Raw genomic sequence first — 25,792 nt, 5'->3', positions numbered from 1 at the left:
CCATAGACTCTGCCTGTGAAGAGACTTTAATAGATCAGAACAGTATTCCTGTTGTAATAGATCAGATCAATATCTCTGCTTTAATAAGTCAAAGCTACATCCCTGCTTCAAAGGGTCAGAGCAACACCCCTGCTTCAAAGGGTCAGAGCAACACTTCAGCTTCAATGGGTCAGAACAACACCCCTGCTTCCATTGGTCAGAGCAACATCGCTGCTTCCATTGGTCAGAGCAAAACCCCTGCTTCAATGAGTCAAAGCAACACCCCTGCTTCAATGAGTCAGAGCAACACCCCTGCTTCAATGAGTCAGAGCAACACCCCTGCTTCAATGAGTCAGAGCAACACCCCTGCTTCAATGGGTCACAGCAACACCCCTGCTTCAATGGGTCACAGCAACACCCCAGCTTCAATGGGTCAGAGCAACACCCCTGCTTCAATGAGTCAGAGCAACACCCCTGCTTCAATGGGTCAAAGAAAATTCACTGCTGTAACTGATCACCGCAACGTTCCGGAAGATATTTCTGAGAAAGTTGAGTAAAGAAGTGTTTTTAGCTGTATGTTTGTATATAAAAGCTATCTGGGTATGATGATGAAAATCAAATTCCCATAGACTCTGCCTGTGAAGAGACTTTAATGGATCAGAACAGTATTCCTGCTGTAATAGATCAGATCAATATCTCTGCTTTAATAAGTCTAAGCTACATCCCTGCTTCAATGGGTCAGAGCAACATCCCTGCTTCAATGTGTCAGAGCAACACCCCTGCTTCAATGGGTCAGACCAACGCCCCTGCTTCAATGGGTCAGACCAACACCCCTGCTTCAATGGGTCAGAGCAACACCCCTGCTTCAACGGGTCAGAGACACACCCCTGCTTCAATGGGTCAGACCAACGCCCGTGCTTCAATGGGTCAGACCAACACCCCTGCATCAATGGGTCAGAGCAACACCCCTGCTTCAACGGGTCAGAGACACACCCATGCTTCAGTGGGTCAGACCAACGCCCCTACTTCAATGGGTCAGACCAACACCCCTGCTTCAACGGGTCAGAGACACACCCCTGCTTCAATGGGTCAGACCAACGCCCGTGCTTCAATGGGTCAGACCAACACCCCTGCATCAATGGGTCAGAGCAACACCCCTGCTTCAACGGGTCAGAGACACACCCATGCTTCAATGGGTCAGACCAACGCCCCTACTTCAATGGGTCAGACCAACACCCCTGCTTCAATGGGTCAGACCAACACCCCTGCTTCAATGGGTCAGACCAACACCCCTGCTTCAATGGGTCAGACCAACACCCCTGCTTCAATGGGTCAGACCAACACCCCTGCTTCAATGGGTCAGAGCAACACCCCTGCTTCAATGGGTCAGAGCAACACTCCTGCTTCAATGGGTCAGAGCAACACCCCTGCTTCAATGGGTCAAAGAAAAATCACTGCTGTAACTGATCACTGAAGTGTTCCGGAAGATATTCCTGGAAAAGTTGAGTAAAGAAGTGTTTTTAGCTGCATGTTTGTATATAACATCTATCTGGGTATGATGATGAAAATCCTATTACCATAGACTCTGCCTGTGAAGAGACTTTAATGGATCAGAACAGTATTCCTGCTGTAATAGATCAGATCAATATCTCTGCTTTAATAAGTCAAAGCTACATCACTGCTTCAATGGGTCAGAGCAACACCCCTGCTTCAATGGGTAAGAGCAACACCCCTGCTTCAATGGGTCAGAGCAACACCCCTGCTTCAATGGGTCACAGCAACACCCCTGCTTCAATGGGTCACAGCAACACCCCTGCTTCAATGGGTCAGAGCAACACCCCTGCTTCCATGGGTCAGAGCAACACCCCTGCTTCAATGAGTCAGAGCAACACCCCTGCTTTAATGGGTCAGACCAACGCCCCTGCCTCAATGAGTCAGAGCAACACCCCTGCTTCAATGAGTCAGAGCAACACCCCTGCTTCAATGGGTAAGAGCAACACCCTTGTTTCAATTGGTCAGAGCAACACCCCTGCTTTAATGTATCAGAGCAACATCCCTGCTTCAATGGGTCAGAGCAATACTCCTGCTTCAATGGGCCAGAGCAACACTCCTGCTTCAATGGGTCAGAGTAACACCCCTGCGTCAATGGGTTAGAGCAACATCTCGCCCTCAATGAGTCAGAGCAACACCCCTGCTTCAATGGGTCACAGCAACACCCCTGCTTCAATGGGTCACAGCAACACCCCTGCTTCAATGGGTCAAAGAAAAATCACTGCTGTAACTGATCACTGCAACATTCCGGAAGATATTCCTGAGAAAGTTGAGTAAAGAAGTGTTTTTAGCTGTATGTTTGTATATAAAAGCTATCTGGGTATGATGAAGAAAATCAAATTCCCATAGACTCTGCCTGTGAAGAGACTTTAATGGATCAGAACAGTATTCCTGCTGTAATAGATCAGATCAATATCTCTGCTTTAATAAGTCTAAGCTACATCCCTGCTTCAATGGGTCAGAGCAACACCCCTGCTTCAATGGGTCAGAGCAACATTCCTGCATTAATGGGTCAGAGCAACATTCCTGCATTAATGGGTCAGAGCAACACCCCAGCTTCAATGGATAAGAGCAACACTTCAGCTTTAATGGGTCAGAGCAACACCCCAGCTTCAATGGGTCAGAGCATTACCCCAGCTTCAATGGGTCAGAGCAACACTTCAGCTTCAATGGGTCAGAACAACACCCCTGCTTCCATTGGTCAGAGCAACACCGCTGCTTAAATGAGTCAGAGCAACACCCCTGCTTCAGTGAGTCAAAGCAACACCCCTGCTTCAATGAGTCAGACCAACACCCCTGCCTCAATGGGTCAGACCAACACCCCTGCTTCAATGGGTCAGAGCAACACTCCTGCTTCAATGGGTCAGACCAACACCCCTGCTTCAATGGGTCAGACCAACACCCCTGCTTCAATGGGTCAGAGCAACACTCCTGCTTCAATGGGTCAGAGCAACACCCCTGCTTCAATGGGTCAGAGCAACACCCCTGCTTCAATGGGTCAGAGCAACACCCCTGCTTCAATGGGTCAGAGCAACACCCCTGCTTCAATGGGTCAGAGCAACACTTCAGCTTCAATGGGTCAAAACAACACCCCTGCTTCCATTGGTCAGAGCAACACCGCTGCTTCAATGAGTCAAAGCAACACCCCTGCTTTATTGAGTCAGAGCAACACCCCTGCTTCAATGGGTCAAAGAAAAATCACTGCTGTAACTGATCACCGCAACATTCCGGAAGATATTCCTGAGAAAGTTGAGTAAAGAAGTGTTTTTAGCTGTATGTTTGTATATAAAAGCTATCTGGGTATGATGATGGAAATCAAATTCCCATAGACTCTACCTGTGAAGAGACTTTAATGGATCAGAACAGTATTCCTGCTGTAATAGATCAGATCAATATCTCTGCTTTAATAAGTCAGAGCAACATCCCTGCTTCAATGGGTCAGAGCAACATCCCTGCTTCAATGTGTCAGAGCAACACCCCTGCTTCAATGGGTCAGACCAATGCCCCTGCTTCAATGGGTCAGAGCAACACCCCTGCTTCAATGGGTCAGAGCAACACCCCTGCTTCAATGGGTCAGAGCAACACCCCTGCTTCAATGGGTCAGAGCAACACCCCTGCTTCAACGGGTCAGAGACACACCCATGCTCCAGTGGGTCAGACCAACGCCCCTGCTTCAATGGGTCAGACCAACGCCCCTGCTTCAATGGGTCAGACCAACGCCCCTGCTTCAATGGGTCAGACCAACGCCCCTGCTTCAATGGGTCAGAGCAACACTCCTGCTTCAATGGGTCAGAGCAACACCCCTGCTTCAATGGGTCAGAGCAACACCCCTGCTTCAATGGGTCAGAGCAACACCCCTGCTTCAATGGGTCAGAGCAACACTTCAGCTTCAATGGGTCAAAACAACACCCCTGCTTCCATTGGTCAGAGCAACACCGCTGCTTCAATGAGTCAAAGCAACACCCCTGCTTTATTGAGTCAGACCAACGCCCCTGCTTCAATGGGTCAGATCAACGCCCCTGCTTCAATGGGTCAGAGCAACACCCCTGCTTCAATGGGTCAGACCAACACCCCTGCTTCAATGGGTCAGACCAACACCCCTGCTTCAATGGGTCAGAGCAACACTCCTGCTTCAATGGATCAGAGCAACACTCCTGCTTCAATGGGTCAGAGCAACACCCCTGCTTCAATGGGTCAGAGCAACACCCCTGCTTCAATGGGTCAGAGCAACAGCCATGCTTCAATGGGTCAGAGCAACACCCCTGCTTCAATGGGTCAGAGCAACACCCCTGCTTCAATGGGTCAGAGCAACACCCCTGCTTCAATGGGTCAGAGCAACACCCCTGCTTCAATGGGTCAGAGCAACACCCCTGCTTCAATGGGTCAGAGCAACACCCCTGCTTCAATGGGTCAGAGCAACATCCCTGCTTCAATGGGTCAGAGCAACATCCCTGCTTCAATGTGTCAGAGCAATGCCCCTGCTTCAATGGGTCAGACCAATGCCCCTGCTTCATTGGGTCAGAGCAACAACCCTGCTTCAATGGGTCAGAGCAACACCCCTGCTTCAATGGGTCAGAGCAACACCCCTGCTTCAATGGGTCAGAGCAACACCCCTGCTTCAATGGGTCAGAGCAACACCCCTGCTTCAATGGGTCAGAACAACGCCCCTGCTTCAATGGGTCAGACCAACGCCCCTGCTTCAATGGGTCAGACCAACGCCCCTGCTTCAATGGGTCAGACCAACGCCTTTGCTTCAATGGGTCAGACCAACGCCCCTGCTTCAATGGGTCAGACCAACACCCCTGCTTCAATGGGTCAGACCAACACCCCTGCTTCAATGGGTCAGACCAACACCCCTGCTTCAATGAGTCAGAGCAACACTCCTGCTTCAATGGATCAGAGCAACACTCCTGCTTCAATGGGTCAGAGCAACACCCCTGCTTCAATGGGTCAGAGCAACACCCCTGCTTCAATGGGTCAGAGCAACACCCCTGCTTCAATGGGTCAGAGCAACACCCCTGCTTCAATGGGTCACAGCAACACCCCTGCTTCAATGGGTCACAGCAACACCCCCTGCTTCAATGGGTCAAAGAAAAATCACTGCTGTAACTGATCACTGCAACATTCAGGAAGATATTCCTGAGAAAGTTGAGTAAAGAAGTGTTTTTAGCTGTATGTTTGTATATAAAAGCTATCTGGGTATGATGATGAAAATCAAATTCCCATAGACTCAGCCTGTGAAGAGACTTTAATGGATCAGAACAGTATTCCTGCTGTAATAGATCAGATCAATATCTCTGCTTTAATAAGTCTAAGCTACATCCCTGCTTCAATGGGTCAGAGCAACATCCCTGCTTCAATGTGTCAGAGCAACACCCCTGCTTCAATGGGTCAGACCAATGCCCCTGCTTCAATGGGTCAGAGCAACACCCCTGCTTCAATGGGTCAGAGCAACACCCCTGCTTCAATGGGTCAGAGCAACACCCCTGCTTCAATGGGTCAGAGCAACACCCCTGCTTCAACGGGTCAGAGACACACCCATGCTTCAGTGGGTCAGAGCAACACCCATGCTTCAATGGGTCAAACCAACGCCCCTGCTTCAATGGGTCAGACCAACGCCCCTGCTTCAATGGGTCAGACCAACGCCCCTGCTTCAATGGGTCAGACCAACGCCCCTGCTTCAATGGGTCAGACCAACGCCCCTGCTTCAATGGGTCAGACCAACGCCCCTGCTTCAATGGGTCAGACCAACGCCCCTGCTTCAATGGGTCAGACCAACACCCCTGCTTCAATGGGTCAGACCAACACCCCTGCTTCGATGGGTCAGAGCAACACTCCTGCTTCAATGGATCAGAGCAACACTCCTGCTTCAATGGGTCAGAGCAACACCCCTGCTTCAATGGGTCAGAGCAACAGCCATGCTTCAATTGGTCAGAGCAACACCCCTGCTTCAATGGGTCAGAGCAACACCCCTGCTTCAATGGGTCAGAGCAACACCCCTGCTTCAATGGGTCAGAGCAACACCCCTGCTTCAATGGGTTAGAGCAACACCCCTGCTTCAATGGGTCAGAGCAACACCCCTGCTTCAATGGGTCAGAGCAACACCCCCTGCTTCAATGGGTCAAAGAAAAATCACTGCTGTAACTGATCACTGCAACATTCCGGAAGATATTCCTGAGAAAGTTGAGTAAAGAAGTGTTTTTAGCTGTATGTTTGTATATAAAAGCTATCTGGGTATGATGATGACAATCAAATTCCCATAGACTCTGCCTGTGAAGAGACTTTAATGGATCAGAACAGTATTCCTGCTGTAATAGATCAGATCAATATCTCTGCTTTAATAAGTCAAAGCTACATCCCTGCTTCAATGGGTCAGAGCAACACCCCTGCTTCAATGGGTCAGAGCAACACCCCTGCTTCAATGGGTCAGAGCAACATTCCTGCATTAATGGGTCAGAGCAACACCCCAGCTTCAATGGGTAAGAGCAACACTTCAGCTTCAATGGGTCAGAGCATTACCCCAGCTTCAATGGGTCAGAGCATTACCCCAGCTTCAATAAGTTAGAGCAACACTTCAGCTTCAATGGGTCAGAGCAACACCCCTGCTTCCATTGGTCAGAGCAACACCCCTGCTTCAATGGGTCAGAGCAACACCCCTGCTTCAATGGATCAGAGCAACACTCCTGCTTCAATGGATCAGAGCAACACTCCTGCTTCAATGGGTCAGAGCAACACCCCTGCTTCAATGGGTCAGAGCAACATCCCTGCTTCAATGGGTCAGAGCAACAGCCATGCTTCAATGGGTCAGAGCAACACCCCTGCTTCAATGGGTCAGAGCAACACCCCTGCTTCAATGGGTCAGAGCAACACCCCTGCTTCAATGGGTCAGAGCAACACCCCTGCTTCAATGGGTCAGAGCAACACCCCTGCTTCAATGGGTCACAGCAACACCCCTGCTTCAATGGGTCACAGCAACACCCCCTGCTTCAATGGGTCAAAGAAAAATCACTGCTGTAACTGATCACTGCAACATTCCGGAAGATATTCCTGAGAAAGTTAAGTAAAGAAGTGTTTTTAGCTGTATGTTTGTATATAAAAGCTATCTGGGTATGATGATGAAAATCAAATTCCCATAGACTCTGCCTGTGAAGAGACTTTAATGGATCAGAACAGTATTCCTGCTGTAATAGATCAGATCAATATCTCTGCTTTAATAAGTCTAAGCTACATCCCTGCTTCAATGGGTCAGAGCAACAACCCTGCTTCAATGGGTCAGAGCAACACCCCTGCTTCAATGGGTCAGAGCAACACCCCTGCTTCAATAGGTCAGAGCAACACCCCTGCTTCAATGGGTCAGAGACACACCCATGCTTCAGTGGGTCAGAGCAACACCCCTGCTTCAATAGGTCAGAACAACGCCCCTGCTTCAATGGGTCAGACCAACGCCCCTGCTTCAATGGGTCAGACCACCGCCCCTGCTTCAATGGGTCAGACCAACGCCCCTGCTTCAATGGGTCAGACCAACGCCCCTGCTTCAATGGGTCAGACCAACACCCCTGCTTCAATGGGTCAGACCAACACCCCTGCTTCAATGGGTCAGACCAACACCCCTGCTTCAATGAGTCAGAGCAACACTCCTGCTTCAATGGATCAGAGCAACACTCCTGCTTCAATGGGTCAGAGCAACACCCCTGCTTCAATGGGTCAGAGCAACACCCCTGCTTCAATGGGTCAGAGCAACACCCCTGCTTCAATGGGTCAGAGCAACACCCCTGCTTCAATGGGTCAGAGCAACACCCCTGCTTCAATGGGTCAGAGCAACACCCCTGCTTCAATGGGTCAAAGAAAAATCACTGCTGTAACTGATCACTGCAACATTCCGGAAGATATTCCTGAGAAAGTTGAGTAAAGAAGTGTTTTTAGCTGTATGTTTGTATATAAAAGCTATCTGGGTATGATGATGAAAATCAAATTCCCATAGACTCTGCCTGTGAAGAGACTTTAATGGATCAGAACAGTATTCCTGCTGTAATAGATCAGATCAATATCTCTGCTTTAATAAGTCTAAGCTACATCCCTGCTTCAATGGGTCAGAGCAACATCCCTGCTTCAATGGGTCAGAGCAACACCCCTGCTTCAATGGGTCACAGCAACATTCCTGCTTCAATGGGTCAAAGAAAAATCACTGCTGTAACTGATCACCGCAATGTTCCGGAAGATATTCCTGAGAAAGTTGAGTAAAGAAGTGTTTTTAGCTGTATGTTTGTATATAAAAGCTATCTGGGTATGATGATGAAAATCAAATTCCCATAGACTCTACCTGTGAAGAGACTTTAATGGATCAGAACAGTATTCCTGCTGTAATAGATCAGATCAATATCTCTGCTTTAATAAGTCAGAGCAACATCCCTGCTTCAATGGGTCAGAGCAACATCCCTGCTTCAATGTGTCAGAGCAACACCCCTGCTTCAATGGGTCAGACCAATGCCCCTGTTTCAATGGGTCAGAGCAACACCCCTGCTTCAATGGGTCAGAGCAACACCCCTGCTTCAATGGGTCAGAGCAACACCCCTGCTTCAGTGGGTCAGAGCAACACACCCCTGCTTCAACGGGTCAGAGACACACCCATGCTTCAGTGGGTCAGAGCAACACCCATGCTTCAATGGGTCAAACCAACGCCCCTGCTTCAATGGGTCAGACCAACGCCCCTGCTTCAATGGGTCAGACCAACGCCCCTGCTTCAATGGGTCAGACCAACGCCCCTGCTTCAATGGGTCAGACCAACACCCCTGCTTCAATGGGTCAGACCAACACCCCTGCTTCAATGGGTCAGACCAACACCCCTGCTTCGATGGGTCAGAGCAACACTCCTGCTTCAATGGATCAGAGCAACACTCCTGCTTCAATGGGTCAGAGCAACACCCCTGCTTCAATGGGTCAGAGCAACACCCCTGCTTCAATGGGTCAGAGCAACACCCCTGCTTCAATGGGTCAGAGCAACACCCCTGCTTCAATGGGTCAGAGCAACACCCCTGCTTCAATGGGTCAGAGCAACACCCCTGCTTCAATGGGTCAGAGCAACACCCCTGCTTCAATGGGTCAGAGCAACACCCCCTGCTTCAATGGGTCAAAGAAAAATCACTGCTGTAACTGATCACTGCAACATTCCCGGAAGATATTCCTGAGAAAGTTGAGTAAAGAAGTGTTTTTAGCTGTATGTTTGTATATAAAAGCTATCTGGGTATGATGATGACAATCAAATTCCCATAGACTCTGCCTGTGAAGAGACTTTAATGGATCAGAACAGTATTCCTGCTGTAATAGATCAGATCAATATCTCTGCTTTAATAAGTCAAAGCTACATCCCTGCTTCAATGGGTCAGAGCAACACCCCTGCTTCAATGGGTCAGAGCAACATTCCTGCATTAATGGGTCAGAGCAACACCCCAGCTTCAATGGGTAAGAGCAACACTTCAGCTTCAATGGGTCAGAGCATTACCCCAGCTTCAATGGGTCAGAGCATTACCCCAGCTTCAATGGGTCAGAGCATTACCCCAGCTTCAATAAGTTAGAGCAACACTTCAGCTTCAATGGGTCAGAGCAACACCCCTGCTTCCATTGGTCAGAGCAACACCCCTGCTTCCATTGGTCAGAGCAACACCGCTGCTTAAATGAGTCAGAGCATCATCCCTGCTTCAATAAGTCAAAGCAACACCCCTGCTTCAATGAGTCATAGCAACACCCCTGCTTCAATGAGTCAGAGCAACACCCCTGCTTCAATGAGTCAGAGCAACACCCCTGCTGCAATGAGTCAGAGCAACACCCCTGCATCAATGAGTCAGAGCAACACCCCTGCTTCAATGGGTCACAGTACCACCCCAGCTTCAATGGGTCAGAGCAACACCCCTGCTTCAATGGGTCAGAGCAACACCCCTGCTTCAATGGGTCAGAGCAACACCCCTGCTTCAATGGGTCAGAGCAACACTTCAGCTTCAATGGGTCAGGGCAACACCCCAGCTTCAATGGGTCAGGGCAACACCCCTGCTTCAATGGGTCAGAGAAACACCCCTGCTTCCATTGGTCAGAGCAACACCGCTGCTTCCATTGGTCAGAGCAACACCGCTGCTTCAATGAGTCAGAGCAACACCCCTGCTTCAATGAGTCAGAGCAACACCCCTGCTTCAATGAGTCAGAGCAACACCCCTGCTTCAATGAGTCAGAGCAACACTCCTGCTTCAATGAGTCAGAGCAAGACCCCTGCTTCAATGAGTCAGAGCAACACCCCTGCTTCAATGGGTCACAGCAACACTCCTGCTTCAATGAGTCAGAGTAAAACCCCTGCTTCAATGGGTCAAAGAAAAATCACTGCTGTAACTGATCACTGCAACGTTCCGGAAGATATTCCTGAGAAAGTTGAGTAAAGAAGTGTTTTTAGCTGTATGTTTGTATATAAAAGCTATCTGGGTATGATGATGACAATCAAATTCCCATAGACTCTGCCTGTGAAGAGACTTTAATGGATCAGAACAGTATTCCTGCTGTAATAGATCAGATCAATATCTCTGCTTTAATAAGTCAAAGCTACATCCCTGCTTCAATGGGTCAGAGCAACACCCCTGCTTCAATGGGTCAGAGCAACACCCCTGCTTCAATGGGTCAGAGCAACACCCCTGCTTCAATGGGTCAGAGCAACACTTCAGCTTCAATGGGTCAGGGCAACACCCCAGCTTCAATGGGTCAGGGCAACACCCCAGCTTCAATGGGTCAGAGAAACACGCCAGCTTCAATGGGTCAGAGCAACACCCCTGCTTCCATTGGTCAGAGCAACACCGCTGCTTCAATGGGTCAGACCAACGCCCCTGCTTCAATGGGTCAGAGCAACACCGCTGCTTCAATGGGTCGGAGCAACACCCCTGCTTCAATGGGTCGGAGCAACACCCCTGCTTCAATGGGTCAGAGCAACACCCCTGCTTCAATGGGTCAGAGCAACACCCCTGCTTCAATGGGTCAGACCAACACCCCTGCTTCTATGGGTCAGAGCAACATTCCTGCATTAATGGGTCAGAGCAACACCCCAGCTTCAATGGGTAAGAGCAACACTTCAGCTTCAATGAGTCAGAGCAACACCCCTACTTCAATGAGTCAGACCAACGCCCCTGCTTCAATGGGTCAGACCAACACCCCTGCTTCAACGAGTCAGAGCAACACCCCTGCTTCAATGAGTCAGAGCAACACTCCTGCTTCAATGAGTCAGAGCAACACCCCTGCTTCAATGAGTCAGAGCAACACCCCTGCTTCAATGAGTCAGAGCAACACCCCTGCTTCAATGAGTCAGAGCAACACTCCTGCTTCAATGAGTCAGAGCAACACCCCTGCTTCAATGGGTCACAGCAACACTCCTGCTTCAATGAGTCAGAGCAACACCCCTGCTTCAATGGGTCACAGCAACACCCCTGCTTCAATGAGTCAGAGCAACACCCCTGCTTCAATGGGTCAGAGCAACACCCCTGCTTCAATGGATCAGAGCAACACCCCTGCTTCAATGGGTATGAGCAACACCCCTGCTTCAATGGGCCAGAGCAACACCCCTGCTTCAATGGGTCAGAGCAACACCCCAGCTTCAATGTGTCAGAGCAACACCCCCTGCTTCAATGGGTCAGAGCAACACCCCCTGCTTCAATGGGTCAAAGAAAAATCACTGCTGTAACTGATCACTGCAGTGTTCCGGAAGATATTCCTGAGAAAGTTGAGTAAAGAAGTGTTTTTAGCTGTATGTTTGCATATAACATCTATCTGGGTATGATGATGAAAATCCTATTACCATAGACTCTGCCTGTGAAGAGACTTTAATGGATCAGAACAGTATTCCTGCTGTAATAGATCATCTCAATATCTCTGCTTTAATAGGTCAAAGCTACATCTCTGCTTCAATGGGTCAGAGCAACATCCCTGCTTTAATAGTCAGAGCAACACCCTGCTTCAATGGGTCAGAGCAACACCCCTGCTTCAATGGGTCAGAGCAACACCCCTGCTTCAATGGGTCAGAGCAACACCCCTGCTTCAATGGATCAGAGCAACACCCCTGCTTCAATGGATCAGAGCAACACCCCTGCTTCAATGGGTAAGAGCAACACCCCTGCTTCAATGGGTCAGAGCAACACTTCAGCTTCAATGGGTCAGAACAACACCCCTGCTTCCATTGGTCAGAGCAACACCGCTGCTTCAATGAGTTAGAGCAACACCCCTGCTTCAATGAGTCAGAGCAACACCCCTGCTTCAATGAGTCAGAGCAACACCCCTGCTTCAATGGGTCACAGCAACACCCCAGCTTTAATGGGTCACAGCAACACCCCAGCTTTAATGGGTCAGAGCAACACCCCTGCTTCAATGGGTCAGAGCAACACCCCTGTTTCAATGGGTCAGAGAAAAATCACTGCTGTAACTGATCACTGCAACGCTCCGGAAGATATTCCTGAGAAAGTTGAGTAAAGAAGTGGTTTTAGCTGTATGTTTGTATATAACATCTATCTGGGTATGATGATGAAAATCCTATTACCATAGACTCTGCCTGTGAAGAGACTAATGGATCAGAACAGTATTCCTGCTGTAATAGATCAGATCAATATCTCTGCTTTAATAAGTCAAAGCTACATCCCTGCTTCAATGGGTCAGAGCAACACCCCTGCTTCAATGGGTCAGAGCAACACCCCTGCTTTAATGGGTCAGAGCAACACCCCTGCTTCAATGGGTCAGAGTACAACCCCTACTTCAATGAGTCAGAGCTTTAAGGAATTGTAAGCATATACACTGTCAGCCATTTTGTCTGCAAGCTGCCATGTTATATTCTTAGTTTTTAAGTCTCTAGCTACAGATGAAAAAATGTATCTTTCATGCACCACTTCACACATACTTCTGCTTTTCTTTCCCTCTCTGGGCATACAGGAAATTCTTAACCACATTGGCTTTGCGAAACCGATAGTAGCTTTGGGCGTTCGCCCTAAATGTCAGGACACCTGTAACATCTGTCACATGGTTTTATGGGGATTTTCCTCTGTAATTAGGTGAAAGGTTTTTATCATCTGCGCCTGTGCAAACTAACATGATTTTTGTATAAAAGATGCTGGGTTTTTTTCATTAAAGGAGAATATGATTTTCAACTACAAAACTGTCTGTGTGTCTCATTGTGGTTGATTCAGGTTCTAAACTGGTACCAGGTAGAAATCACACCCATCTTCAATGGGTCAGAGCAACACCCATCTTCAATGGGTCAGAGCAACACCCCTGCTTCAATGGGTCAAAGCAACGCCCCTGCTTCAATGGGTCAGAGCAACGCCCCTGTTTCAATGGGTCAGAGCAACGCCCCTGCTTCAATGGGTCAGAGCAACGCCCCTGCTTCAATGGGTCAGAGCAACGCCCCTGCTTCAATGGGTCAGAGCAACACCCCTGCTTCAATGGGTCAGAGTAAAACCCCTGCTTCAATGGGTCAGAGCAACACCCCTGATGCAAAGGGTCAAAGAAAAATCACTGCTTTAACTGATCACTGCTGTGTTCCGGAAGATATTTCTGAGAAAGTTGAGTAAAGAAGTGTTTTTAGCTGTATGTTTGTATATAAAAGCTATCTGGGTAGGATGATGAAAATCAAAATTCCCATAGACTCTGCCTGTGAAGAGACTTTAATGGATCAGAACAGCATTCCTGCTGTAATAGATCAGATCAATATCTCTGCTTTAATAAGTCAAAGCTACATCCCTGCTTCAATGGGTCAGAGCAACACCCCTGCTTCAATGAGTCAGAGCAACGCCCCTGCTTTAATGAGTCAGAGCAACGCCCCTGCTTTAATGAGTCAGAGCAACGCCCCTGCTTCAATGGGTCAGACCAACGCCCCTGCTTCAATGGGTCAGACCAACACCCCTGCTTCAATGGGTCAGACCAACACCCCTGCTTCAATGGGTCAGAGCAACACCCATGCTTCAATGGGTCAGAGCATCACCCATGCTTCAATGGGTCAGAGCAACAGCCATGCTTCAATGGGTCAGAGCAACACCCCTGCTTCAATGGGTCAGAGCAACACCCCTGCTTCAATGGGTCAGAGCAACACCCCTGCTTCAATGGGTCAGAGCAACACCCCTGCTTCAGTGGGTCAGAGCAACACCCCTGCTTCAGTGGGTCAGAGCAACACCCCTGCTTCAATGGGTCAGAGCAACACCCCTGCTTCAGTGGGTCAGAGCAACAACCCTGCTTCAGTGGGTCAGAGCAACACCCCTGCTTCAATGGGTCAGAGCAACACCACTGCTTCAATGGGTCAGAGCAACACCCCTGCTTCAATGGGTCAGAGCAACACCCCTGCTTCAATGGGTCAGAGCAACACTCCCTGCTTCAATGGGTCAAAGAAAAATCACTGCTGTAACTGATCACTGCAGTGTTCCGGAAGATATTCCTGAGAAAGTTGAGTAAAGAAGTGTTTTTAGCTGTATGTTTGTATATAACATCTATCTGGGTATGATGATGAAAATCCTATTACCATAAACTCTGCCTGTGAAGAGACTTTAATGGATCAGAACAGTATTCCTGCTGTAATAGATCAGATCAATATCTCTGCTTTAATAAGTCAAAGCTACCTCCCTGCTTCAATGGGTCAGAGCAACACCCCTGCTTCAATGGGTCAGAGCAACACCCCTGCTTCAATGGGTCAGAGCAACACCCCTGCTTCAATGGGTCAGAGCAACACCCCTGCTTCAGTGGGTCAGAGCAACACCCCTGCTTCAGTGGGTCAGAGCAACAACCCTGCTTCAGTGGGTCAGAGCAACACCCCTGCTTCAATGGGTCAGAGCAACACCACTGCTTCAATGGGTCAGACCAACACCCCTGCTTCAATGGGTCAGAGCAACACCCCTGCTTCAATGGGTCAGAGCAACACTCCCTGCTTCAATGGGTCAAAGAAAAATCACCGCTGTAACTGATCACTGCAGTGTTCCGGAAGATATTCCTGAGAAAGTTGAGTAAAGAAGTGTTTTTAGCTGTATGTTTGTATATAACATCTATCTGGGTATGATGATGAAAATCCTATTACCATAGACTCTGCCTGTGAAGAGACTTTAATAGATCAGAACAGTATTCCTGCTGTAATAGATCAGATCAATATCTCTGCTTTAATAAGTCAAAGCTACCTCCCTGCTTCAATGGGTCAGAGCAACACCCCTGCTTCAATGGGTTAGAGTACAACCCCTACTTCAATGAGTCAGAGCTTTAAGGAATTGTAAGCATATACACTGTCAGCCATTTTGTCTGCAAGCTGCCATGTTATATTCTTAGTTTTTAAGTCTCTAGCTACAGATGAAAAAATGTATCTTTCATGCACCACTTCACACATACTTCTGCTTTTCTTTCCCTCTCTGGGCATACAGGAAATTCTTAACCACATTGGCTTGGCGAAACCGAGAGTAGCTTTGGGCGTTCGCCCTAAATGTCATGACACCTGTAACATCTGTCACATGGTTTTATGGGGATTTTCCTCTGTAATTAGGTGAAAGGTTTTTATCATCTGCGCCTGTGCAAACTAACATGATTTTTGTATAAAAGATGCTATGTTTTTTCATTAAAGGAGAATATGATTTTCAACTACAAAACTGTCTGTGTGTCTCATTGTGGTTGATTCAGGTTCTACACTGGTACCAGGTAGAAATCACAGAACATATTTTCTAGGTCATTCCTGATGGTTAGTTAGTCCTGAAACTGACCAATCCTTTCAGCTGGGGGACTCGTCCGGAATTATTTGAACACTTCACTGCTTGAGGTGAGTTCTGTGTGTCTTTTTCTTCTGACTTCTAAAGAGGAATTGACTCTTATTTCTCACCTAAAGCTTGTGTGTGTCAAATCAGGTAAACCCAGGTTTGGATAATATTCAGACTTGGTGTCTAAATTTTTGATAGTATAATTTTAAGTATATAGACCTTAATTTGGGGGGAGGGAGGGGGGAAGGAAAAATAAGGTTGACTTTTGATAAGTCTAAATTTAAAATTTTTTCAGACTTTTAGGTAAAGTTTAAAACAAATTGGTTGTCAGATTTTTGGTAAATTTGACAAAATAAATTGTATGTGCCCAAGTCTGATCAGCTCAATAATACTTTCTTTTGGTAAGAGAGTTTCTTTAGATGAGAAATAATTCTTTTTGGTAAGGAATATAAGAAATAAGGGTTTGCTAGGCACCATAGTACATATTGGTTATGTAACTTTAATGGTCTGTGATTTCTATTGTGTTTTGTGGTGTCTATTATGTGGAATTTGTCTTAAAATTCTCTCATATATATATATATATATATATATATATTTGTGTCATTCTGTCTGTCTGGTTGTTTTGTAAATCTGTGTCAATAATAATTTGAGGAATTATAACGAATAGATTGAGTTTAGAAAGGATCCCTAGACTTGGATAATATATAAATTATCTTTTATTATCTAGATAAGAATTGTCTAGTGGTACGACAATTTCTTATATTTATGTTTGACACATAGGTTTAATAAAATGGCCAAGAAATTATATTACAAAACTGAAACTAGTCCAATGGGGCAGACTAGTGTTAACATGTTTCCTTCTCCTACCCCTATGATTTTTGAAACATGTATAGATTTTGTTACAAGAGTATCTGGAAAGGAATATTTTGTTCATTCTTGGTTAGAAAATATAGTAGATTGGACAGAAAAAATGAATTTTAGTCCACAATTTCCTTTAATTGGAAGTAATAGTCTAATCCATATGGAATTGATTAAAGACATGTTTAAAAGGTACAAAAGATTTGTCACATAATATAAATTGGGATAATCAGTATATGTGCAAAGGGGGTAAAAATTGGTTAGAATTTGCTCCTCATTATTATTACAGAATAGCATAAGTTCTTATATACTGTATGTATATTTGTTATCTATGTCCAAATTAAGATTGTCTGTCTTCTGTAACAGTGTGTTTTTATGTACGTATGTTATCTGAGGATTGGTTGCGCCAGCGATGATAAATTGTTATAGATCCTTACTGTATTTCTGAGAAAAATTTATTAGTAAAATATAAAGACACTCCTGAAATTCAGATAGAACAGTCACTTGGCAAGATCATCAGTATAAGTTCTATGTACATACAAACTGGTTTCAGATGCCACCTTTGAAAAATATCTGATTATACTGAGATTTGTAGAGATCGACCGTCAAAAGTATCTGAACAAATTAGGTGTGTCATCTTGTTTATGTCTATTTGTAAGTGAAAATCTCAGAAATAGAGTAATGTAATTAATTGTTGCAAACTTAGTTAATGTTCATAAGGATATAGAATAACATTTATTATAATGTATTCGTATGTGTTGTGTGTAAATTGAGAGTTGTATTGGGAAAAAGTTAAGTACATAATTGGGACAATTTGTATGTGGAAAATGCCTAAAGGAGTGTGATATGTGAGGTATGAAAGTATGTGTGAAGTGATGTTGAAATTGTGAGTATATTTGTCTCATAAAATAATACTTTTTCTCCCTCCTTATTAGAAGAGTGTTCCTTTAAACCCTTTATTCTCAAATAGTTAGTTAGACAGACACATGTTCCTTTGGGTAATGATTTTTGGATAAATGCAGATGTATTTTTGAAATAGGTAGAAATAAAAAAGTTGTTAATAGTTTTGATAGTGTCAGTTTCCTTTTTAAGTTAAGAAAGGTTAAAGATGCATTGGGACATGTCAGTTTCTGGCAAGGCATGATTTTTTTCTTTAGTGGTCTACGCCAAACATCTGTTTGTGAGAGAGAGAAATGAGGAAGTAAAAAAAGTTTGTCACTTTTAATCTAAAAAGAAAAATGTGTTGAACATTAAACATTAGATTCATTAAAAACCTATATGTATGTACATGTTTTGATAGATAGATAGATAGATAGATAGATAGATAGGAATATAGTATAGTAGGTCTACCAAAATCTATCTTGCATATAGAAGTAGATAGGAGTTCTATATGGGTTTTTTTTAATTTAGAAATGTCATAAAGTAACAAAATATTTAGGTAATTTTTTAGAATTTTGTAGGCTGATTAAGAAGTTAGAGTTTTTTTTATTCTTTCTTAAAATTCATATTATGGAAGTGGTTATTTAGGTAAGTTTTTGTAGTAGTTTTATTCCTATGGAGATTATTTGAAACCATGAATAGTCTATGTTTTTTGGTAAATTTTTTGAGATGTAAGTTGATTGTCATTTTTTTCTAACAACATCTTAGTTTTCTTTTCTTAGATAAATGTTAGAGGTTAGTAAATAATGAAATAATAGGTTTGGAAAAAATATCAGTATGTTTCCTTCTTAGTAGAATCATACTGTTAGTGAATATACCTGCTTCTGTGTTCACTACACATGTGACTATTTTTAAACAAGTCCAAGGTTTAGTGTATAGGAAGTTTTTTCTTTAAGAAGGGTTTTCTACAGTGTAGAATCTACACAACCTAATGCCCTTAATTTAAATTGGATTAATTAAGTAATGGCATTTGTCACCCAGATTTATACAAGTGAAAAGAGTTAAATTATTTCCCGCGTATTGGTAGTTTTCCATAAGTTTGATAGAGTAATGTTCATATTTGGACAGAATTTATATAGCTTGTAACTTTGAAGCATATAGATTCAAATGATTTACTCAATAGTTCTCCATGGATAGTTCCTTCTTGAATATTGTAACATAGTTGTTAGGCTGTATTTTTGCCAAATTCTGTTACAAATCGCAGCAGAAAAGGCATTTAATGTTGTTTGCAACTCATTGTTGAAATGTTACTTGTTCTTGTAACTAAGCCATGTCTGATTTTAATTCTTCACTGGCCTGGTCACCCAGTGTTAGAGATTTTCTCTGCCTCTGAGCCACACAGAGGTTAATAAAAGAACTGCTCCTCCTCCAAGCCACACTGATAAAGCACAGTTATTTTAACATCAATATTTCTAAATGCCATGCCACTACTGAAAAAAAATACATTGTATACTGTTTGTACTTATATTTTAGAGAGTATTGTAAAACTATGAAAGCCATATTCATCTGGGAAAAATGTATGGAAAAACATTGAGGTTACTAAATAGTCAGGACCGGTATACCGTTTTAGGTCAATTAAGGTCGCATGTATAGTTCTGGGTCACACTTGCTGTTTATTTCATATCACCCTTTGTATCCTTTATGAATTGGAATTATTTCCCAATATTGGGGGTTTGACCTTAATAACCCCTCTTCCCCTTAATATCTCCTCTTTGGTTGCCACAACATCTGTGTGTGTATGTAATTAATGACATGCATTAGCAGAGAGCCATTTAAGGCTGCACATTTATTACCCTAAGTCACTCTTGTTTTCATTTCCTGTTTTTAGTCAGTTTTAAAGGGAACCTAAACTGAGACGGATATGGATTTTTCCTTTTAAAATACCAGTTGCCTGACTCTCCTGCTGATCCTGTGTCTCTAATACTTTCAGCCACAGCCCTTCAACAAGCATGCAGATCAGGTGCTCTGACTGAAGTCAGACTGGATTAGCTGCATGCTTGTTTCAGGTGTGTGGTTCAGCCACTACTGCACTTAAAGAGATCAGCAGGGCTGCCAGGCAGCTGGTATTGTTTAAAAGGAAAAATCCATATCCCTCTCAGTTTAGGTTCCCTTTAAGAATGTATGTTTTTTTTGATAAGCCCAAAATCCCTACACTCAACATAGAAAAATAAGATATTCTAGTTCCCAGAAGCATAGTTTTTAGTTAGTTTAAAACTTATTTTTGATAACAGATAAATGATGCAAACTGCAAAATCATTTGATGTTGTTATGACAATTATACTGTAGATTTTCCACTGTTTTAAAGAAAGGGAAAAAGTTAGCCTCCAGAGAAAGACTGTCTAATTTTATAATGTGCTGATTAGAAACTATCTCTGACAGGATTTTAATTTTAGCTTTACTTGTTCTGTAGGCTAGTGCCTATTTATTTAGTAAGGAGATCTTGGGCTAGTCTCTCTAGTAGTGGTGTTCCTGCCTATAGAATGTGTCCCAGGGACTACTGCAGCTTTAGCATCTTGAGCCCACTGTGGGAAAAGAACACTATAAATGTTCTGTGTTTCATGTTTATTCGTATATGTTGACCTGGCTGAAATCCTGAAAGGGACCGAGTCCTACTATAGGATGACAGTACAGGGCCCAATTCATATTATCCCCCTCATAATTGTCTTTATAGTTTGTTACTAACTCTGACAAAATATTAAAGTAATATATGGTCAAAGGGGGGGGGGGGGAGACTGCGAGGGGGATTTTAGAATATGGGAACATTTTGTGAATATTTGGTGTGATTTTTGTTAATTTGTTGTCTATACACATGTCCTGTCTTTTCCAGGCCTATTGGTCTGTCATGTCATTCCATTTAGTGGTATAGTAAGAAGAGGTGTCGAGGTAGATATTGCATTAGAGCCACCCAAGCTCTTTAAATACATCACTATTTAGGGTTTGTAGTATGATTGTGGAATGTCAGGTATGATGGAATGAGAGTGTAATGAAAATGGATATGTGACTTGTAATGGAAGAATGAAAAATGGGAATTCATTATGGTGTAAAAATCCATTGGGAATGAATCCTCTCTGCCATGTATGGAGTCACATACTCGCACGGGTACAGCTACATCATAAGAACGGAGTATTGCGAGAGATCCGCTGGGATCATAGAAGATCCACTAAGTATGTTTTGAAGTTCATGGTGGAGAGTATGAATAATATTAGTATTACAAGAACTAGAAAAAAAAAAAGAATTTATTGGATTTTTGCAAAAAGTGAAATAAATGTTGCTCGCACTTTTTCTTTTCCTTTCTTCACAGAAACAACTTGCCAGACACCTATCCTGAGGAGGGTAAAAGCATCCAGAGGTAATCTGACCAGAGGGAGCCTGTCCAGAGGGATCCATCCAGAGGGAGTCTGACCAGAGGCTATCTTCAGGCTATCTTTACAGAGGGATATCCTATTGGATCCACAGGTAAGATTGGGTGAAGCAGGTCGACTAAGTCCTGAGTGATTGGAAAGAGACTTTTCATCAGGTGAACAGGGACAGCGCGCTAAGACGCATTCCCTGATAGAAGTTTCAAAAGTTGTTCGTGTCATCTATTGAAGAATGGAACAAGATCTGGAAACCAGGCTGACTCATATCCATCTGTGTAGCTGTCAACGCATAGCAATGAAGCCAAATGTTACCTACCCTGTGTTTTTGGAACATGTTTTGCATGGTTGATATTCATGGAAACTTTCCTTTTTTTGTTACAGATGTCTGAACGACAACATGAATATCCCCTTGATGAGGATCAGCTGTTCCAGTTCATTGAACTATATCATTCTTGTTTAGCATTGTAGAAGGTGAAAAGTGACGAGTACCGTGATCGCACCAAGAGAAATCAGCAGTACGAGTTGCTAGCACAGTATCTACGCACCATTCACCCACGTGCAACAGTTGCACTTGTAAAGAAAAAAATCGCAAACTTGCGATCAGTGTTTTCAAAGGAGACACACAGGTTGGAGGGACTCAAAGAGATCTGGGGTTGGTGTAGACAGTGCAATAAAGCCACGTTTAAAATACTATGAACAGCTGTCCTTCATCAGAGACCTGCACATCCCTCGGCCAGGACAATCCACAATTGCTCCAGCACATTTGGCAACGACTACGGCAACCTATGTGGCCCTTCCATCCCAATCAAACTGATGTTGAGTTGACCAGCAATAACTGTGAAAACAGCCCGGACGAAGATTTGGCGCTTGAAAGCAGCGGCATGGTAAGCTATTGTTTTAACACATTGTTGCTGATTGAATTCCCCTTGTATGTCATGCTACAGCATGGGCCAGCCCTACATTTTTTGCCACCGTGTTCAGACCCCCCCTAAAAGTAGTAGTAAGCACGGGCGTGGATGACTCATGACTCACCGCTTCTGCGTTCCATTGTTGACACTTCCTGCAATGCCGTCCACTTACAATACAGTGGGTCCAACCCCCCCTCCCCACTAAGAGGCCCGCTAACCCCTCACTGGCCGCTACCCCTTCCTGCCCGCTACCCCTCCAGGTCCGACCCCCCTCCCCGCTACAGGCCCAATACCCCCTTCCTGCCTGCTACCCCTCCCGCACCCCCCCCCCCCCCCCCCCGTGTTATGAAATAGTAGCACATGGTACAAAATACGCCAGCTGTATTAATAAGGGCCTATATGTTCATTTTAATGCTGGCTTCACCATTGTGAGTCAAAAAGCCACGTACACTTCCAGCGCACCAAGCGTATATATACTGTATGAGATTACCTACTTGCTGATGTTTGTTGTATTTCATTGCCACAGGTGGACAGCCAGGAGGAATTGGACATGACAACCCCGAATTTCCTGAGTGGTGAGACTTCTGCTGAAAGTGTGGCTCAGAACACCCTACCGCAAAGAAAAGCCAAGCGGAAACGCACAAGTGCAGCTGCAGCGCCAGAACAGTCTCCTTCCTGGCCATGGCCTCCAACCTCATTTCACAAAGAAATGACATTGAGGACTCTTTTGCCAGGCACATGGCGAATCAGATGTGCCGAATGAAGGAGGATCAAAGACTAATTTTCGAAATGCTTGTGCAAGAAAGTATGTACAAGGGGCTGCAGGGAACTTTAGTTGATGCAACCGCCAACGAGGTGAGCGTGGCTAATTGCGCACGCTGTCAACGCATGAGGTACAGCAGCTCTTTCAGCAAGGATTGCATCCCACCGTCTCAGAACGTTGAGTATTCGTACCACCAGCTATGACGCACCTAGCAACTGCATAAGCACCTGTTTTGTCAATTTTCACTTCCTTTTTTTTAATTTGTTGTTTATTTGAATATAGTATTGGTATTTTATAATACTAATAGTAAGTTATTGTTTCTAAATTCTTTTGAAATAAAGATATTTTTGATAAAGTACCATTACAGTTATTGTAAAAGTATTGTTATTTTATTGTATTAAGTTATTATTCTTCATTGATTATAAATTATTTTTCAATAAACTTTACATTGTACACAACATTTGCACTTTATTTGATGTATACTGGTCACCCACTGCATGGCTAGCATATATTTTATTATTGTTCACTTCCAAAGCGCCAACATATTCCGTGGCGGTGTAGAAACAAACATGGGGTACAATTGTGTGTGTGTATTCTACGCCATCCTGCTTCCCAAATATATATATGTTTGGGAGGAAAACTGAGTACCCGGAGGGAACCTACGGAGACACGGGGAGAACATACAAATTCCTTGTTGACCTGACTGGAATTCAAACCGGGGACCCAGTGCTGCAAGGCAAGAGCGCTAACCACTACGCTACTGTGATAGATATATATATATATACACACACACAGCATTCACAGCCATTCCATTCACAGCCAGTATTTCCATTCACAGCCAGTATTTCCATTCACAGCCATGTACTCTACTCTGTATACTACCACTGTAGATAAGGTGTAGAGTATGGGAAGGTTTATGTCAATGCTACTCGACCGTCTGGTCGAGGCAATAGATCGAAATGCGAAGAAAACGCTCGATTATGTGTATTTCGATCGACTATTTCCAACATGCTCGATTACATTTCGACCGATGAAATAATCGAATCCGTGGTACTTTTCAATTATATCTCTCGATTGCCAGCATGGATTTATCCTCGATTCGATCAATTTTATCGATCGAGCAAGAAATCGAGCGGCAAAACGCAGTGTGTATCCAGCTTTAGACCCAGGAAGATTGTATGGATTGTGGAACATCCTTATGTGTATTGGGCTCGTATGAAAGCTATTAATAGTAGCTATGGGGAAAATCTTGGTCTATCTAAAAATAACTTTTTGATTTATTGGTTCAGCACTAGAGGGATGGTTTGGAATATGTTTTTTGGTAGGGTTACTTCTTTAATGTGAAACTTTCCTCCACCAGACATTCTTATTTGTCATTTGGGTGGGAATGATGTGGGTAAAGCTAACACTATTGATTTGTTACACCGTATGAAATATGATTTCATGCGCATCCATGAGATTATCCCCCAATGTGTACTGATCTTTTCTGAAATCATTCCTAGACGGTTGTGGATTTTCCCCAGGATAGATTAAGGGTAATTAAGACATTTATTAATAGGGCATTATGTAGATCCCTGCCAGCTATAGGTGGATTTTCTTATTGGCACAATAAGTTTGAAAGTTCTCGGCCTAACTTTTTCCGCTCTGATAGGGTTCACTTGTCTGATCAAGGATTGGATATTTTTTATGCCGATCTTAGATTGATAATTGAGTCAGCCACTATGAGGGATGGGCTACGGTATTAAGGATATTATAGATTGGGAGTTATGGTAAGTCACATTATGGGTTAATGCTTTCTAATAGTAAAAGGTTTATTTCTATTATCTCATCCTTTAGGTAAAGATTGGGATGAGGGGTTTTTGTAAGTAAGATAATGGGTTGATATGTAATGAGCTGATATTTTTATAAGTAGTACCGTATATATATAGAGCAAATTTTGGGTAAGGTCAAAAATTAGGATCTCTTCTGAAGTATGTAATTATCAATTACTAAATAACGCCAAGTGCTGTTGATCCAGGGATTTTTTCTGATTGCCATTCTGGAGTCGGGAAGGAATTTTTCCCTTTCTGGGGCAAATTAGACTATGCCTTGTAAGGGTTTTCTCCTTCCTCTGGATCAGCAGTGAAATGGGCTGGTGTTGTACTTTGTTCTCTGGTTATACTTCATGTACACACATCTTCTTTCAACCCAAAAAACTATGAAACTGTATATTTATCAGACGGCAATACACATGTATCTGTGTTACTACACATATAATTCAACAGGCCTAATCTCAGTGGGAGATAGTCTCCTACTTTTTGATACCTTGGTCTTTAGTAGATTCAATTTGGCCATAATTGTTTGCTACTGTGGTTTTTTTTTATCCTGATTGTGAATAGTTGCTGAGTGTACAGATGGGTGATTAACAGAGTCCTTCTAGTATAGTTACATCTGAAGGTAGCCATCATTACAGTTGTCCTGCTAGTCCTGACCTTGCAAGAGTAACTATGGCAGCGGTTGCTATTAGTTACATCTTTTTCTGCTTTGATTTGTAGTGTCATTGTGGTAAAAAGTCTATTAGCTAGCAATCCCTTCCCATACTAAATCAGAGTTTATCTGTTTGTCTGAGCAAGCATAACAGGCTTTGGTCAGTATGATTGGTGTAATGGACTACAATTTCACAGCACCTTAGTTGCCCTGAGCAACCGGATTGGTATTTAATATGGGATAATTGGAAGGTCAGAGATGTTGATGGTCTTATGTAGCCTTGTTCCCTAGTCTAGGTGTTATCTTTCCACCCCCTGTTTTAACAGGAGTGTGTAACTTAAAGTAAAGACTATGGAAATAGATTGGAGTACAGTGGCTGATGGAAGGTGAGAAGTCTGCCATGCCTCACAATCAGTTTGTAAATTAAATTGTATAGTCAAGACCACTCTTTCTCAATCTCATATTTTGTTGCATAGCCACTTTATGCAGGGGTTAGTTGTTATCATAAGGATTTTTGGCCTTGGCCTATCTGAGGCTTAAGGTAGCCATACACTGGTCGATTTGCCATTAGATCGACCAGCTGACAGATCCCTATCTGATCGAATCTGATCAGAGAGGGATCGTATGGCTGCCTTTACTGCAAACAGATTGTGAATCGATTTCAGCCTGAAACCGATCACAATCTGTTGAGCTACTCCTGCCGCCTGTCCTCCCCCCCCCGTATACATTACCTGATGC

Source organism: Hyperolius riggenbachi, chromosome 9 (genome assembly GCF_040937935.1).
Source record: "Hyperolius riggenbachi isolate aHypRig1 chromosome 9, aHypRig1.pri, whole genome shotgun sequence".
In the NCBI taxonomy this organism is placed as follows: Eukaryota; Metazoa; Chordata; class Amphibia; order Anura; family Hyperoliidae; genus Hyperolius; species Hyperolius riggenbachi.
The sequence above is the reverse complement of the archived record's forward strand: the minus strand, read 5'-3'. Positions refer to the sequence as shown.